This window comes from Leptidea sinapis, chromosome 31 (genome assembly GCF_905404315.1).
Source record: "Leptidea sinapis chromosome 31, ilLepSina1.1, whole genome shotgun sequence".
Classification (NCBI taxonomy): domain Eukaryota; kingdom Metazoa; phylum Arthropoda; class Insecta; order Lepidoptera; family Pieridae; genus Leptidea; species Leptidea sinapis.
In genome coordinates, this window is record NC_066295.1 from 7,865,643 (window position 1) to 7,885,579 (window position 19,937).

Below are 19,937 nucleotides of genomic sequence, written 5' to 3' on the forward strand. Positions count from 1 at the left end.
TATAAAAAATACCTAGGTCACTTAACTGTTTAAGCTTTTCCGATCTTATAAAGCCTTGAAAAAATGCACATATGAATTCAAAAACCAAAAAACACTTTGGTGTGTGGCGGTCGAATATCGGAACGGGGGCTCCATGGTGACTCACACACAAAAATAAAGAAATAATTCAGTAATACAATTTGAGTAAGTAATTAACTTAATATGCTTTTAAACCTCTCATTAATGGGAAGTGTTAGTTTCATAAAGTTATTGAACAATCTATATTACCTTCTGCATCGACATAAAAACTTTCATCGTTAAATAACTTAAATGACATTTTCTAATAACCTAACTTGGTAGTAGAGGGATAATCTAAGTACGTCTTCGAATCGATTATCTTAGCTAGCTAACTTATGTTAGTACAATTATTTTGCTTAAATTATCGACTTGTTAAAGTAAGTTGCCAAAATATGTAACCAAATTGATCATGACCTTTCCCTAATGGGAATTAAATCCAACTAATGTTGGTTGGTTATGGTACGATTAAATCTTCTTGTTAATAGGAATAGGTTTAATAGGAAATTTTGTACTTAGCCCGCGTATATTGTTTTGTGCATATTCCTGTTATAGATCCACAGGTCAAGCTAAGTCAATTTGACTCAAAAATGCATATTATATAGTTAACGAATACACAGGCCACATTTAAAACCCTTTTTTCATGTTTGTGTATTAAGTTATTGTTAAACATTGATTTTCATAAGTTTATTTAAATTGTTATTTAGTTTTTGATTATTTTGACATTTGCTTTATAGTATAACTGTTGGTATTATTAATAACTAGCTGATCCGGCAAACGTTCGCGTTGTTTTGCTATATAATTTATTTTTAGTGTTTGACGGTTTTTCTCCGACGTATTTCTCGGAAGTATTCTAGAGGGTTAATATTATATAGTATATATATTATACTATATAATTTTTAATGATTCGATGATAATCAAAAGAAGTCATTTATGTTTATGTGAAACAGCCTACGGACAGACAAACGGACGAACGGAAGGATGTAACACAAGCGGAAACTAAGTAAAAGGGCGTCTGTTGGTTACGCTTCCGGTACGGAACCCTAAAGAGAACCCTCAAAGCACCGTTACGTTGATTTTTATTGAAGAAGGGGAAAACATCTGATGGTATGTGATATACTGTTGAAGGATGTCACTTGCGAAGAGAGCGCTATCTGTTGACATATATTCGTTTTCTGCTCTCTTTGTAAGTATTGAAATTATAATTCCTCCCCACCTATTTTATGACTATTGGTCTGAATGTAAGAGCACGGCAATACTTCAAGCCGGCCCACATTCTAGCGCTCTACAAAGCGCAGGTCCGGCCATACATGGAGTATTGCTGTCATCTCTGGTCTTGCGCACCCCAGTATCAGCTCGATCCATTTGACCGCATGCAACGCAGAGCAGCTCGAATTGTAGGGGACCCAGTGCTCTGTGAACGGCTGGATCACTTGGCGTTGCGTAGAGACGTGCGTCGCTTCATTGTGTGTCTTCTACCGCATTTATCACGGGAAGTGTTCCGAAGAGCTGTTTAACCTGATTCCTGCCGCCGAATTCCACCTTCGCACGACACGCCACAAGTAAGGATATCATCCCCAACATCTGGATGTGCGGCGGTCCTCCACAGTTTTCAAGGAGCTTTCTTCCTCGTACTACAAAGCTGTGGAATGAGCTTCTTTGTGCGGTTTTTTTGGGACGATACGACACGGTACCTTCAAAAAAAGCGCGTACACCTTCCTTAAAGACCGGCAACGCTCTTGTGATTCCTCTGGTGTTGCAAGAGAATGTGGTATAAGGTAATACGCTCGTTTGTCCTATTTCATAAAAAAAAAATGTAAAGACGGTCTAAGTATTAGAAAGTGAAGGCTATGTGAGTATTATTTTATATTCTTGACTGCGTCTCAGGGGTGGTGGTAATATAAGAATTAATGATATAGGTATTATAAGGCTAAACTAATAATCTATATATCAGCTTGGTTATAGACTGTTACTCAAAGAAAAATTTAAAGAAATAAATATTATGACTGCTCATTGTCAGCACATTTATGAAAATTTAATAAACGTTTACAAAAATTGTCACCTTTTTCCTCTTAATAGTGATTTTCATTATTGTAACACAAAAATAAGGGATTGCTTGTGACTAATTCTAGTAGGCTTCATAAGATACATAGTGAATTTAAAGGTAAATGTATACACTTTTATAACAACGTCCCAGCCACAGTTCAGGAATTATCTATAAATAAAATTAAATGTTTTATTAAATGGCCCTGTCGTAAGTCCTACTACTCCACATCCGAATATCTAAGTGATCAGACAGCCTCTCCAGACTCTCTCAGAGCCCTATTTGTTTCCAAAGCGGTAGAAGTGTCCAGTATATAAGAAATAACATAAAAAATAACCTAGGCCTTCAATACCTTTACACCTTTTTTATATTATGTTCTTTTTTAAATGTAATGTTAACAAGGAAAACGTCGGGGGTAACAGTTAGTAGTCACTTAAGGCGACACTAAATGCCAGCGACCTTGACCGATATGAGTTCACGGCTGCCGGCCCGCCATCTTTGTAACAAAGCCAATATTTTCAAAATTCTTGCGTGGAAAACAGATTATATACTTACAATCCTCGTTATTCACTACTAATCTGAGTAAATGAACCTACACAAAAATGTACAAGCTATAAGAATAACTTTTCTGAGAGAAGTACCAAACTTTCACCACAAAACTTGTCTAAAAACACAATTTTTCGTGTTTTCTGCTTACTCTTCGCCTTAAGGCTGTATTTATAAGTGTCAATCCATCAATATATGCGGACTATAACCATCAAAACAATGGACTGTTGTTATCAACCTTCAGTATTGAAGTAATGACAGGGCAATCAATCACAAATACGGTTATTATTGAGCGTCAAATGCTAGACTCGTGTTTTCGGTTTTAATTAAACAAAAAACAAAGGCTTAAAATTAAACGATATATTTTATAAAAGTAATTACATAGTAGAATGTACCTTGTCATACAAGTGTGAAAATTCTCATAGATATTGTGGTCTTTTGTGAACGTTTAGATATTTGGGCGCCATTACATGTGACATGTGTTGATTGGTCATAGAAAGGAGCATCATGGATAGGGTTATTATTATTATTATTTGGAGATTTTTTTTATGAAAATAAGGGACAAGACGAGCAGGACGTTCAGCTGATGGTAATTGATACGCCCTGCCCATTACAATGCAGTGCCGCTCAGGATTCTTGAAACCCCCAAAAATTCTGAGCGGCACTACAACTGCGCTCGTCACCTTGAGACAAGATCTTAAGTCTCATTTGCCCAGTAATTTCACTAGCTTCGGCGCCCTTCAGACCGAAACACAGTAATGCTTACACATTACTGCTTCACGGCAGAAATAGGCGCCGTTGTGGTATCCATAATCTAGCCGGCATCCTGTGCAAAGGAGCCTCCCACTGGAGATAGTGGCTATTTGGCTAGTACTGATGCGTCCTAGTCACACCGCGTCCAGAATTGAACTATTGTGTTCCCCACTCATACTTATAGCTCATCGTCAGACCCTGCCGCCTTTACGAATCGCAGCATCTTCTTGACGCGAGTATTACAAAAAACATCTGGGAGTAGGGTATAGTCGCCAAGGATGGTGTTACATAGCATTAGTGGGCCACAATTGCAGAGGAGATAAAGAGGCGTTTCATCGGCCTCAAGGCAAAATCAGCAATTTCTTTCGTTTTTTATTCCTACCACACTGAGGTGCTTGTTTAGGCTACAGTGCCCAGTTAGCATCCTGGTGAGTATGCATAGATTTTTCCTGCTTCATAAAATCTTATATGCTTTGTTCAAGTCTCAGGTTGTAGCTTCATCTACTTCATATTTGATAACCTGCTCAACCCCAATATTTGCAAATTAGGAAATTGACATGAGATGTTGCTCTTGTAAATCTATCTATGTTTAGAATCGCAATAAATTTTTTGGGTTCCTAAAAATAATAAATTAAGACCGATTCTCGGACCTACCAAATATACATAATATAGTATTTCATAAAAGTCGATCAATCTATCTTTATCTGATCTATGATCTATAGTGCGTACTTAGACTTTACTCACGTAAGACTGAGCTTTTAAGCCTAGTATAATCTTAGATTTTGTTTTTATCGTCATTTGAAAGCTGAAATTATGCTGAGCTTAAGCTAAGACAGCCCAATGCAAAAGAAAAGTTCGTCTTTCATCACACTCAGCTAAGTTTTACATAAGTAAAGTCTAATTTTTGAAAACAAAATTTTATGCGATAATACTTAACGATGCATTAATCCTAGTATTATGCCTATATTTATCCTAGTATATCCCGTTGTATTAATCCTAGAAATGAGGGTTATCACATTAAAAAAAACATAACAAATTGTTTAGATTTACAAGAGCGACATCTCAAGTCAATTTCCTAATATGCAAATATTGGGGTTGAGCAGGTTATCAACTGTTAAGTAGATCCTGTAGAGTGTAGATGAAGCCACATCCTGAGAGTTGAACAAAGCATACAAAATTTTATGACAATACGTCACTTGAACGGTTAGCTCAGTTCAGTCAGCAGAACACTGGCACGGAACGCTAGAGGTCGTGGGTTCGAGTCCCGCATCGTTCATAAAATTTTGTCTTCAAAATTTATTTGTGTATTAATGCTAGAAATAACGGTTATCACTTTAAAAAAACATAACAAAAAGTCTGATTACGTTCTATAGATCTCAACCTAAGACCGCGAACTTTATAGTAAAGATAGAAAACACTAATTGTCAAAAAAACCTAAAATAAAACACAAAACATATTTTTATAAAATAAAAGTCACATATTATCATAGCTTCATAAAGCTGAAGCCAATGAAGATAATATTCCATTGGCATTTGATTAATACGTAGGTTGGCTATTCATTCATGAAAGGTTGAACCATTCAGTTTGATGGGAACTAATTAAATAGCTGCTACGTAAAGCCGTATTAATGATTCATTTCAAATAAGCTGAGTGGGATGTTAATTAAACCAAAATTAAAATCATAAGTTTGCGATGTTCGTCCTTTTCGTTAATATGGCACGAACCTGTTATTTTTCGGTTTTAATGATCGTGAGTAAATCATTTACATAAGTTAGGAATAGAAAAGGTCCTAAAATCAAGCCCTGTGGAACCCCGCTTCCCAATGTTATATTTTTTATCATTGGAAGATGGGCCGGGTGCTGGTATGGGATGCAACGTGTTCAGACACGCTGGCCCCTTACTATCTACATGGAACCAACAACAGATGGTGGACTGGTGCGGCTTGTGAAGCGGCTGTAAAAGCTGAAGCATGGAAATGCCCCTGCATTTCTAGGCTCCAAATATGAATTTTTCCCATTCGTTGTCAAGACCCTTGCTCGTGCCCATGGGGTCATAGAGGAGACCGAAGGGCTGACAGCTACCTCGGACAAAGAATTAATCTAGCTATTCAGCCCGCTGCCAGTATCTTCAGAACCTCCTCCGGTAAGGGAGTCCTTTTAAATATATATTTTAGTAATTATATTATATTTTTTAAAGTTAACTTTTAGGTTCATTGTTCTAGTATATATTTTTTTATTTCTGTGTAAATATATTATTAAAATTATAAAAAAACTGTAAGACCATGGATAAATCAAAAAGGGCTCCAAGCGCATCACAAGAATGTATCATGTCAACATCAGCATCGATAGTTGCGACTATGTTAATATGTCTTCTTCAACTCTCGTAGAGGAAGCCACAACCTGAGAGTTGAACAAGAGTGAGAGTGCTGGCATGTAACGCGAGAGGTCGAGCGTTCGAATCCCGCATCGTTCATAAATTTTGTTCTCAAATTTAATTTTCAAAAATTCAATAAGTAATATAAGCATGGATTATTTTTGTAGTATAACTGTTAGTGGTCATTATTGCATTCGATACCCTTTATGAATATCAATGTAATTTGAAGGATTTTCCAGATTCCCACTCCCTTTTAAAATGTCACCCCAATGTAATAATGATAAATGTCTATTTGTTTAAAGATTCATATTAATTAAAAGATTATTATTTTATTGTGGATATTTGCCTCATTTGGATGGTTTCTAGCTTTTTATTTATAAATGCTAACAAAATTCTCGAACATACAATTTTTCTTTTTATTCTTTGAACTCCAAAATTGAACAAAGAATCGTCAATACTATTACATACAGTCAAATACAATTATTAAAATTAAAAGATAAATAAATCGAATTCAATGAACATATTGTTTCATTTCAACTCGAATAATTCTATTAATTAGTCGCCCATTCCATTTATAAATTGAATGAAACCGTTGACTCCTTCACTGGGCTAGCAACAAATCATTCAGGTACTTAACTACTACCCAAATCCACGTCGATGCTTCATGTCTCAAAGCTCATTAAGATTACTGAAATGGCTTTGAGCCACTTTCACTGTTGAACTCCGAAACTTTTCAACTTATAACAATAGAGATAGTAATGTTTTTTGTGATTCTATACCTCAACAAAATATTAAGTGACGTTTAAAAAATAAATGCGTCATTTTATGCATTATTGGATACTGTAACCCATGACTGACCTCTTCTATTTAGCACTGGACTGGCGGCTTTCAAAGTGCTTTTGTGCCTGTTTGATGTTCGCCATTTTGGCGCTGTTGGCCATGTTGCTAGAGTCGGCGGTGCTGAAATTAGTGATGACAACCTCACCTAAAGAAACATCGATAGGAAAACTATTTACAAAAAAAATGTGTACTTTTAATTACGTTGATTCCTGAAGTATAAATAACAGTGCTCTTTGCTCTTAATAGTGATTTCCATTATTATAACACTAGAAATAAGGGATTGCTTGTAACTTTAAGGGTAACTTCTATAATAAAGTCCCAGCCACTGTTACCAAATTTAAATGTTTTACAAAATAATGGCTCTGTCGTAAATCCTATTATTCCACTGCTGAATATCTAAATGATCGGACAGCCTGGGACTAGATTGTGATTATTTTATAGTGATTGAAATGACTGTACAATATTGTATATTTTTATTGAAAAGAGCGCAAAAAAACAATGCTGGTAGAGTTTCTTGCGCCACTTCTTCTCTCTCAGAGCGCCATTTGTTTCCGAAGCGGTAGTAGTATCTAGTAGTTATTAGAAATGACATCAAAAAGAATTTTAAAGGAATCAATTTTGAGAAAATAAATGCCTTTTATGCCTTTTTTAACACGGAAAACGACTGAAATTAATTCAAAATGTAATAATATTGTACGCTTCTCTCGCAGCCATTTATATTAACCGTCAAAATTAGTTCTCTGGACGCTCGTGAGTCGCGCTTCAAATAGACACAAAAAATTTGCTGTCAAACATATGGAACAGCCTGTCCAGTGGTATTTATACAGGTCAGTGCTGTAACCGAACCAAACACCTTTAGTTGTCTGGTAGCAATGCGAAAATTACTTTATTACTGTTCAAATTTAAAAAAAGTTTATTTTAATCTATCTAATCGCTTTTTGAACTCTTAAAATAAAATGCTTTTTTACCTTACATGTACAATTATAAGTAGTAGTTAGTGCTGAATCAACAAGAGACCAATCTGTTCAATTAATCCAATCCCAAACGATACTAATGAACAAAACTTTCTCAAGGAGGGCGACTTAACCTTATTAGGAGTAATGAATGCCCGTCAAACTAGTATGAAACTTCAGGAAAAATCTGGATTTGTGAATCGTGACATGGCCGAAAAATAGTACAGTCAGCATCAAATAAAGGTTAGAAGGTGCTTCAATATATAAGATTTTTGTCGCTGAGTGTGTCTATTTTTCTCATACTAGTACCAGAAATATTATTCCTTTTAATTCTCTTTATAGAGAATATTTTTGGTTGCATTTTAACACAATATTATACATTTCGTTGGACTGGTTAGAACTATGACCCTTAGATAATTTTAGAAATCGTAACAATCATTAGAAACTTTAACATTCATTAAAATATCGATGCTATTTAAGAAACGGACAAGTGAGTTTTGACCCACCGAAGGTTATTTACTGATAAAATAACAAAACCTACCTGAAGTAAAGCGATAGACTCCATAGAAAATGTTATAAAACGGCAGGTTCAATGTATTTGTTGTTACCATTTACTGATGGTAAATGAATCTTTTTTTAATTCTGTGACTAACAGAATCTTGAGTATTTCAAGAATCCTGAGTAGTAAAAGTATTTTGAGCACTTTGCCTAGCGGACGCTATAACATTGATTGTTTTAATAGAACAGCACTCATTTTATTAAATGAACGAATAGATCAACCCAGAAGTAATTTTCTCACCTAATAAACCATGACTTATACGCCAGATGTATGGAAATGGGAAAATTTTAATACATCTTAGCCGTGGCTTTAAAAACGTCCTGTTCACGTGCTTAGGTCATCTCTTTCTTCTTGTTCATCAGTGTATTACTCCAGAATATATTTAGCTAAAAAAAACAATTGAAATGCGTTGCTGATTTTCTCTGTTATGTTGTCAGTACCGCAATGATTCGCCAAATCGCGTACCAAATTGTTCTCTGCGTTCTCTCTCTTCAATCGGCATCGCCGTGATATTAGCACGTATTGCGCATTTAAAGTCTTTTTTTTTATGAAAATAAGGGACGAGACGAGCAGGACGCTCAGCTGAAGATAATTGATACGCCATACCCATTACAATGCAGTGCCGCTCAGGATTCTTGAAAAGTCCAAAAATTCTGAGTGGCACTACAATTGCGCTCGTCACCTTGAGACATAAGATGATAAGTCTCAATTGCCAAGTATTTCACTAGCTACAATACTCACCCAGAGATGAGGAAAGCACTGCTTCTCAAGCCCTGAGTTTTCACAATATAAGTGTGGTGGCCTGAGATAAGTACGTCTTACTGTGTGTTGGTAAAGCATTGAAAATATATTTATGATGATAGCATGTAGTTTTGAAACATATTTTAGAAGTTACGATGACAGTATTGACCAGTGGGAGGCTCCTTTGCACAGGATGCCGGCTAGATTATGGGTACCACATTACTGTGTTTTGGTCTGAAGGGCGACGTAGCTAGTGAAATTACCGGTCAAATTAGACTTAACATCTTATGTCCCAAAGTGACGAGCGCAATTGTGGTGCCGTTCAGAATTTATGGGTTTTTCAAGAATCCTGAGCGGCATTGCATTGTAATGGGCAGGGCGTATCAATTACCATCAGCTGAACGTCCTGCTCGTCTCGTCCCTTATTATCATAAAAAAAACCTGATGTATGACTGTTTGTCAGACTGGCGGTCTACATTTTAAGCGAAGGTTGGGGAGCTACTTTTGTCTTATTGCATGTATCTCCGCGGTGGTCACGTTGGAGTGAGTGGAAGCTCGGCTGTGGTTGTGACTGACCCAGTGCTGCACTAACTAAGTAGTTCCAACCATACTGAAAACTTTTACAATTTCTAGATTTCTGACGATACAATAATATGTACAATATATTTATTATCACTGAATTGTTATAAAGCTTTACAATAAACTTCACTTGAAGTAATTGAGAAGTATCTCTAATATATAAAATTCTCGTGTCATGGTGTTAAACTTTGAACTCTTCCGAAACGGCTTGACCGATTCTCATGAAATTTTGAGTGCATATTGGGTAGGTCTGAGAATCGGACAACATCTATTTTTCACCCCCCTAAATGTTAAGTGTGGTCCACACGTTTTTTTTCTTTAATTTTTTTGACATTTTTCTTAAGTTTGTTTGATTATGAGTCAGCATTAAAAAATACATACAACTTCAAATTTTCACCCATCTACGATCAACAGTTACTTTTGTATCGCGATTTTAATATCGGCAATACAACGTTTGCTGGGTCAGCTAGTATATCTATATAAAAGCGACAACTCTTGTCTATAAATATATATATACTTCATTGAAATTTGAAGACAAATTGAAAATTCAGATTAATAAAGTCGAGTTCATTTTTGATGAAATTGTTTCAGCGTAACTTGTACAAAAATGTTGCAAATGAAGCTTATTATGTACCCGGCGATACAACATGCTACACTCATATTTCGTTCTCCTTCGCTTTATTAAGCGGAAATTGAGACATAATTTATAATTCATTCCAGTTTGTATCTCGTCTTTGAAAGAGCTAAATATAATTTAAATATTAGTTTGTGATGTTCAGCTACACTGTATTTTCCTTACTTTTTTTTATTTCTACACATACCTGAAGTACTTTCCATTCAATAAAATGTGAGACGAGACGAGCAGGACGTTCAGCTAATGGTAATCAATATGCCCTGCCCTTACAATGCAGTCTCGCTCAGGATTCTTGAAAAACCCCAAAAATTCTGAGCGGCACTACAATGTTACGTCTCATTTGCCCAGTAGTATATAGTATTTCACTAGCTACGAATGTGAAGAAGCAATAATGTGTAAACAGTTGTACCCATAATCTAGCCGGCATCCTGTGCAAAGGAGCCTCCCACAAATTTTTCTTCCCACAAAGGTTCAAATCAATAATTATGTGCCAAGAAGAGCTGCATTTCACCGGGACACCATGGTGGCCCAACCTGTACCGCTACCAACAAAATATATACAGCTCTATGGGAAAATACTCACTTTGTGTCCGTCCTTTTCCACCAAATTGGTTGCGCAACCAGCTCGGACACGTTATGACTCTGGTATGGTGGTCTGATCTATATGGTGTCTAATTAGGTAGCTTACGGACACCACTGGTTGCGCCACCGTTAAGTTCAGCCCTAAGAAGTAAGCCCGGTTGTGTGCTGCATTCTTCTGGAGTTTAATTCACTATTAATATTTTTGAATTTGCTTTGTAAGTATTACTTATGTTAAAATATATAATATTTTTTTTTATATAAGAGAAGGCAAACGGGCAAGACTTTCACGTGATGCTGATGCGAGGACACCCAGGGGTTAAGACATGCGTTGCCGGCACAATACATGTAATGTAAGAGTATCTTAAGTTAGCGGTCTCCTAAGGGTTGGTACATCCAAAAAGATTGACGACGCGGAAGGCGCGGCGTAGCTAATTTAACGTGGACATCGACCACTCCAGGCGGCGCACAGCATTGCACTAATAGATTTTTCTACCCAAGATTGCTTAGCGGTCGTGTAACTCGTGTGTATGTGTGCGTGAGTCGATTCGGGAACTCTGGTATGAAGTTAAAGAACTGTTCTATTACATGCAGTAGTGTGCTGTCAGTCTTTATGTTATAATCAGCTAATGCCCGCGACGTCTTCTCCACATGGAGGCTATAAAGCAAAAAAATATATAATATGTCTAACCAACAGGATACGTTTGATAACCCTATGTAATATCTCAACCTCTTGTTAATATTCAAATTATAAAGAAATTTGCACTTCCCGCCCGCTTCGCTGGGTGAATTTTAAAAGGAAATGAATTTTTTTTTTATCTTATTACAAATACGATAAAAAACAAAGCAGGCATTAAGACTTTCTAGAATAAATTTCGCATCGAATGGTGGTAGTTTAATATCGGTACGATCCATTTTCATTATATATATTATATATAGATAGATATATTCAGTACCTTTTGCGTTTTGCCCGGACATACATTCAGACAAATGAAGAAACAGACAAAAATATTATAAAGTCCTTTTTTAGATTCGGTATCGTTTACAGAACACAACAATATGTTACTATTGTACTATAATATGTATAGATATTGATAAAATATCAAATGATAATTTTGTTTCGAATAAATCTGAAATCAATAAAGATTATTTTCCACTTCCATTTGATTCACTACTAGGCAATTAGTCAGTCATTCACGCTACAAAAGTAATCGGGAAACCAGTGAACCGTTCGGTTTGATAGGAGCTAATTAATTAATTACTGAACGGTTCTATGTAAACCCATATAATCGTTCATTTAAAAATAAGGTGCCTGGGACGTAAATTATAGCAAAATTAAAATGATAACTTTATTCGTAATTCAGGCACGGGTCGATGTTTGAGTTTCTAGCGATCACATCAAAACAAAATCACTTAGATTAAGAATTGGTCTCCATTTAGATACCGCAGGCGTGGCCGTAAAATGCGGCAACTAATACTACGCAAAGTGGGCATGCTTGAGCCAGTCTCAAACAATGTGTGACGTTGACGTGCAACATGTTCTGTTAATCTTTGCTAATAATCAAAACTAAAATGCCGGGTTGCATAGAAAAACTTTGTATAAATAATTGTACTAGACATGAATTAAGAAAGACACTAGAAGATATTTAGTATATTACATCTATATTAAAAAATTTTAAAGATGCCAATGAGTGTCAATATGAGACGCACACAATCATCTTATAGTAGCCGTAATAAAAAAGCTAGCCAGTAGTAGTCTAGTAGTCTTTGATTGTGATTTTGTGTTTTGGGAATAAGTTTCTCGTGAAATTCATTACAAAAGATAAGTTACGCTTATAAAGCTTGAGCAAATGAACGTGTTTAAAACAGAACATCTTTAATTTAAATTTTCAAAATATTTGGTTTAGTTTTAAGCAATTATCAATTTATTACTGATGGCAAAGATTATAAGCTTCGCCATACGTCAAGCCAAAACCTAAATTCTTATCGCCGGGACGGAAAGTGGGCATCGGAATGCTGTTTTGCGACGTTAAATGTTAGAGAAGGAATGAATGAGAAACTTGATGAAGTTTACGAGTTAATGAATGAAAGAAAATTAGATATGCTGTGTGTGAATGAGACAAAACGTAAGGGGAAAGAGATACTGACGCGCGGCCCGTTCACAGAAATATGGTCAGGAGTTACCGATGAAGAACATGGCAGTAAAGGCGTCGGTATACTTTTTTCAGAGCGAATGTCAGAATGCATGCGAGAGTATGAGTGCGTAAGTCCCTGCCTTATCTGGGTCCAACACCTCTATTTTTGATAGGTGTATACTCTCCGGACTCTTCCCATAGTAAGGCGGTAAGAGAAGAATTTTGGGAACAAACGAGAGAGGTTTTGCTGTTGCGTAAGTTGAATGAATGTATTGTCATACTTGGAGATTTCAATGCAAGGGTTGGAGTGAAGCGTGATGGATATGAAAATATGCTTGGGACGTTTTTAGATAAGAGTGTGAATGACAACGGCGTATGCTTGTTAGATGTATGTGTGGAGATGGGTCTGTCTGTGATGAATACGTGGTTTCAGCATAAGATGATACATATAACACGTGGCAAAAGAAGGAAGGCAATGTTGTGTTAAGGAGTATGATAGATCTTGTGACAGTCGATGAACGAATGAAAATGAAAGTAGTGGATACTAGAGTCTATCTTGGACCTGATGTAGGCACAGATCACTATTTGGTAATTAGCAGAATTAGTGGTTTGTTTAAACGCTGGCGACACAGATCAAAAGGGTCAACTACTGAATTTGAACGTATAAAAGTGGAAAGATTGAAAGATTAGCGAGTAAAAGAGATGTATAAAAAGCAATTAAGTGAACGGCTAGAAAAAAGCTGAGTGATGTTAATGAGGAAAGTGTGAATGATGTGTATTTAAAACCAACATTATTAAATGTGCTGAAGATGCATGCGGTGTGAGTAACAGAAGGCGCAAGAAATGCCAGAGTGCTGACTGGTGGGATGATGAAATTGAAGAATGGTTGAGGAAAAGAAAAAAGCGTGGCTGGATGTCTTGGCAATAGAAGCAACTAATAGAGTGAGTGGCGGTATGAATGAAGATGATGTTAAAGAAATCAAGGACAAATATAGATGCGTGAAAGCGAAAGTTAAAGAACGTATAGAGATATATATTTCCAAGATAATATAAAACTGTTTTTTAAACTCGTGAAAGAAGCGCGGGGAACAAATATAAATTCATCTATGAAACTGATTAGGAATGAACGAGGTGAGGTCGTGAATGAAGAAATTATGATACTAGAGTGCTGAAAGAATTATTTTGAGAGCTTATTAGAGAAAGATGTAAGTGAAAAAGAGCAAGAACCACGCTAATGAATGAAAGTGAGAACAGAATTAACGCAGTTGAGATGCGATCACTGCGTAGTATGTGTGGGGTAAGACTGACTGATAGAATTCCGAATGCGGTAATACGAGCGCGCTGTGGTTTGAAAGAGGATGTTGTGACAAGGACTGAAAAAGGAATGCTGAAATGGTTTGGACACGTGGCACGAATGAGCGAAAAAAGAATGACTCATCAAATATATAAGGCAAGTGTGTGTGGGCAAGGCGGTCGCGGGAGACCTCGTAAAACAATCGTTGACCAAATTGGGGATGTTTTGAGAAAAGGAGATCTAAAGTATCTCTTAAGCTAGTTAGTACAAAATTGTTAGAATGTACAAAAATTCTTCCATAATTACAATTCTGAATAGGAGTAATAAACCTGTGCGGGTAATTTTTCAAATGTACTGTGTATTGCGTGATGAATACAATCTATGTAGGAATATGAAAACGTTACATGAATAATTTATGGGACCTTCCATAATGTTCGTTAAAGATTTAAATTTAGTGAGACCCTACTCTCTACGACAGCGTGATGTGTGAAATAAGCAGTATACAAACCATAGACTTAACAATATACTAGAGCACAGTCTACTGACCTCTACTATTTACCACTGGACTGGCGACTGTCAAAGTGCTTTTGTGCCTGTTTAATGTTCGCCGTTTTGGCGCTGATGGCCATTGCGACTGTTTGCAGTACTAAAACTATTGATGACGACCTTAAACGATGACGTTAAAGATTTAAATTTAGTGAGACCCTCATCTAGACGACAGGGTGATGTGTGAAATAAGCAGTGGACAGACCATAGAATTAACAATATACTAGAGTACTACCTCTACTATTTACCACTGGACGGGCGGCTGTCAATGTGCTTTTGTTGGTCATAGCGAGAGTCTGTGGTACTAAAACTAGTTATGCAAGTCAGTTAAACAAACATCGGTAGATGGTGGGAAACCATTTCGGAAAAAAATATTTGTGTTCTTTATTACTTTGTTTCCTGAAGTAGAAATAACACTGAAAACGAAAGAAATTAATTTAACATGCAAAAAATACTGTACGCTTCTCTGGCAGCCATTTGTATTATACGTCAAAATTAGTTCTCTGGACGCTCGCGAGTGGCGCTTCAAACTATTTTTCTTTCCTTTAGGGAACATAATAATAAAGTTATTAAAATGTTGCCCCACTTGCATTACAATCTAGCCTTAAGTTAGAGTAATAAGTAATTCTACTTTAACTTAAACTGCTAGATAGATTAAACTAAAAATGTTTCCATTAACACATTTCTTAATGCCTTTATAAGGGGAAGTCACTGCGTTCATGTGTCTTTTATAATATCACTATTTTTATATTGTATTACACTAATTCATTCGCACTACACTAACTCAAAAGGTTTTGTTCGTTTAAGTCATTTTACTATATCAGTGCTTCAGATAGGCACAAAAAATTTGCTGTCAAACATAGGGAACAGCTTGTCCAATGGTATTTATACATGTCAGTGGTACAGACAAACAATGTATGAGAGAAAGAACATCTCTATCTCTAATTATGTTTTCCATATGGTAAAAGGTAAAAGTCCGCCACGCTTGTCATTAGCTCCGTAGTATTTCTTATATTAAACTACTAGCACACACTGACAAATCAAAATTGATCACGTTTTTTGGGCTATTCTAAGTCTATAATAACAACAGTAATTTATATAATATGTTAATTTTTTTACCAGCTGTTTTTTCGTTACGCCCGATGCTCGGTATTGTTTTTTGCGAAAGAGTTCAGTAAGTATAAATTAGGAATAGAAACCGACAACCCGAGAGTTGAACAAAATCTCCAAGTTTTACGGATCATTCACCATACGGACGGCTGGCTTACTGGGTAAGTCCACTAGGACGGAACCCGAGGGGCGTGGGTTCGAATCCAACATCGTACATAAATTTTGGTACAAATTAAATTTGTATATATACTACTTATGGAAGTGGACCTTCAGCTTCCTCCCTGGGTGCAGCATACAGGTTGTTGTCGATGGTTATTGCTCGAACCCGAAGCCTGTGAACGCTGGAGTACCCCAAGGCTATGTGCTATCTCCCACACTGTTTCTTCTACATATCAATGATATGTTGGACACCTCTAACATACATTGCTATGTAGACGACAGCACTGGTGACGCATACACGGGCCATGCAGGTGTCTCTCGGGTAATCGTCGACCAGTGCCGGGAGAAACTTGAGTCTTCTATCGAGTCCTCTCTTGAGAAGGTCGCAGAATGGGGTAAATTGAAAACTCTCCAATTTAGCCCCCACAAGATTCAAATTTGCGCGTGTACCACCAAAAAAACCCATTTGTATATAATTTGTAAATAATATCTCTTGAACAACACTTTCCGTAAAGCCTCGCCTAGTATCGGAATACTGGGTCTCGAAATCTCGAGCGATTGCCAATTCCGTGGCTATCTGGAGGGCAAAGCTAAATTGGCTTCGAAGAAGCTGGGCCTCATTAATAGAGCACGGCAATACTTCAAGCCTCCCCCACATTCTAGCGCTCTACAAAAAGCAGGTCCGGCCACACATGGGGTATTGCTGTCATCTCTGGTCTGGCGCACCCCAGTATCAGCTCGATCCATTTGACTGCTTGCAACGCAGAGCAGCTCGAATTGTCGGGGACCCAGTGCTCTGTGAACGGCTCGATCACTTGGCATTGCGTACAGACGTTGCTTCATTGTGCGTCTTCTACCGCATTTATTGGAGTGGATGGGAGTGTTCCGAAGAGCAGTTTAACCTGATTCCTGCCGCCGAATTCCACCTTTTCATCCCCACCAACTGCATGTGTGCGGTCCTCCACTGTGCGGTTTTCAAGGAGCTTTCTTCCACATACTACAAAGATGTGGAATCAGCGTTCTCGTGCGATTTCCAGGACGATAAGACATGGCCTTCTTCTCCTTCTACGTTCAAAAAAGCGGGTACACCTTCATTAAAGGCTGACCACGCTCCTGTAATTCCTCTGGTGTTGCAAGGGATTGTGGGCGGCGGTGATCACTCAACAACAGGTGACCCGTACGCTCGTTTGTCCTCCTATTCAATAAAAAAACGTAATAAAAAAAGATCAAATACGATAATTAACAATTTGTAGATTTGGACCAAGCAAACCTTCACTTTCTGTCTATTACTATAGCTCAGCTGTCATATGCCTTGAACTATGTGAACTCCTACCATAGATGATGAATTACACGAGGAAGTTAATGCTTAGCTTGAAACATATAGGATAAATATGGGAAATATGATAAAATATAATTTATATAAGTAGTTTGAACCAGATTCGTGTTCGTTCATATAATTTTCTTATTTTATGTCGAACATAATTCATTTCTTTAGTAAGCACGTAGCAAAAGAATTGAAAGAAACTTTTGCCCTGCAATCAAACTTGATTTAAAACAAGACCGTGTCATGGATAAGGAAATGAATCAATGAAAAAAATTTGCCTTACACGGCATTTTACCTTTCTGTGGTAATTTTTTTGAGAATATAATAAATAATATAATTTTTCATTTCTCATACTCGGAAAGTAATGTTGTTTTGATCTGATTATTAGATGGAAAATGCTGCTTCCCTCCATAGAGAGGGAAAAACTCATACAAATTACTTCCCACCTTAGGACCGGAATGAACTTTAAAAATAGAACTGCTGTCAGCTGTGAAGAATTTTATGTAAAAAAAACTATTTAAAATAATGCTGCAGCAATGTGACTTTCTAAACAGCCAGTGTGAACTTAGCGCAAACTTCTTCGTTCCATATTTAAAATTTACAAAGTCGACATAAATTGGCCTAATTTGACAATTAACTTTAAATATCAATAAATAGATAAAAAACTAGTATTATTTTCCTCATATTCGAAATGAAAAGTAAAATGTTTAACACGGATAAAAGAATCAATTCCTACTCGGACTATAGCCGCCCTAGTGTAGCCTAGTGCCTAGCCTAGTCCTAGACTAGCTGGATGACATTGTTAGCTATTGCTGGATGACATTGTTAGCTATTGCTGGTTGAGATTGTTAGCTATTGCTGGGTGAGATTGTTAGCTATTGCTGGTTGTGATTGTTAGCTAATGCAGGGTGAGATGTTTAGCTATTGCTGGATGACATTGTTAGCTATTGCTGGTTGAAATTGTTAGCTATTGCTGGGAGAGATTGTTAGCTATTGCTGGAAGAAATTGTTAGCTATTGTTGGTTGAGATATAAGCTATTTCTAATTAACATTGTTAGCTATTGCTGGATGACATTGTTAGCTATTGCAGGTTGAGATTATTACCCATAGCTGGTTAAGATGTTAGCTATATCTCTGGTTGACATTGTTAGCTATTGCTGGATGAAATTGTTAGCTATTGCTGGTTGAGATTATTAGGTTTTGCTGGGTTTCATTGTTAGCTAGTGCTGGTTGAGATTGTTAGCTATAGCTGGGTGAGATTGTTAGATATTGCTGGATGACATTGTTAGCTATTGCTGGATACAATTGTTAGCTATTGCTGGTTGAGATTTTTAGGTATTTTTGAGTGACATTGTTAGCTAGTGCTGGTTGAGATTGTAAGCTTTAGCTGGATGAGATTGTTAGCTATTGCTGGTTGAGATTGTTAGCTATAGCTGGGTGAGATTGTTAGATATTGCTGGATGACATTGTTAGCTATTGCTGGATGAAATTGTTAGCTATTGCTGGTTGAGATTATTAGGTATTGCTGAGTGACATTGTTAGCTAGTGCTGGTTGAGATTGTAAGCTTTAGCTGGATGAGATTGTTAGCTATTGCTGGATGACATTGTTAGCTATTGCTGGTTGAGGTTGTTAGCTATTGCTGGATGACATTGTTAGCTATTGCTGGGTGAGATTGTTAGCTATTGCTGGATGACATTGTTAGCTAGTGCTGGTTGAGGTTGTTAGCTATTGCTGGATGACATTGTTAGCTATTGCTGGGTGAGATTGTTAGCTATTGCTGGATGACATTGTTCGCTATTGCTGATTGAGATTGTTAGCTAATGCTGGATGACATTGTTAGCTATTGCTGGTTGAGATTGTTAGCTTTTGCTGGATGACATTGTTAGCTATTGCTGGTTGAGATTGTTAGCTATTGCTGGTTGAGATTGTTAGCTATTGCTGGGTGAGAATGTTAGCTATGGCTGGTTGAGATTGTTAGCTATTGCTGGATGACATTGTTCGCTATTGCTGATTGAGATTGTTAGCTAATGCTGGATGACATTGTTCGCTATTGCTGATTGAGATTGTTAGCTTTTGCTGGATGACATTGTTAGCTATTGCTGGTTGAGATTGTTAGCTATTGCTGGTTGAGATTGTTAGCTATTGCTGGGTGAGATTGTTAGCTATGGCTGGTTGAGATTATTAGGTATTGCTGGGTGACATTGTTAGCTATAGCTGGGTGAGATTGTTAGCTATTGCTGGAAAAAAATTTAAGCTATTTCTGGTTAGTATTGTTAGCTTTTGCTGGATGACATTGTTAGCTATTTCTGGTTGAGATTGTAAGCTTTAGCTGGATGAGATTGTTAGCTATTGCTGGATGACATTGTTAGCTAGTGCTGGTTGAGGTTGTTAGCTATTGCTGGGTGAGATTGTTAGCTATTGCTGGATGACATTGTTCGCTATTGCTGATTGAGATTGTTAGCTAATGCTGGATGACATTGTTAGCTATTGCTGGGTGAGATTGTTAGCTTTTGCTGGATGACATTGTTAGCTATTGCTGGTTGAGATTGTTAGCTATTGCTGGTTGAGATTGTTAGCTATTGCTGGGTGAGATCGTTAGCTATGGCTGGTTGAGATTATTAGGTATTGCTGGGTGACATTGTTAGCTATAGCTGGGTGAGATTGTTAGCTATTGCTGGAAAAAAATGTAAGCTATTTCTGGTTAACATTGTTAG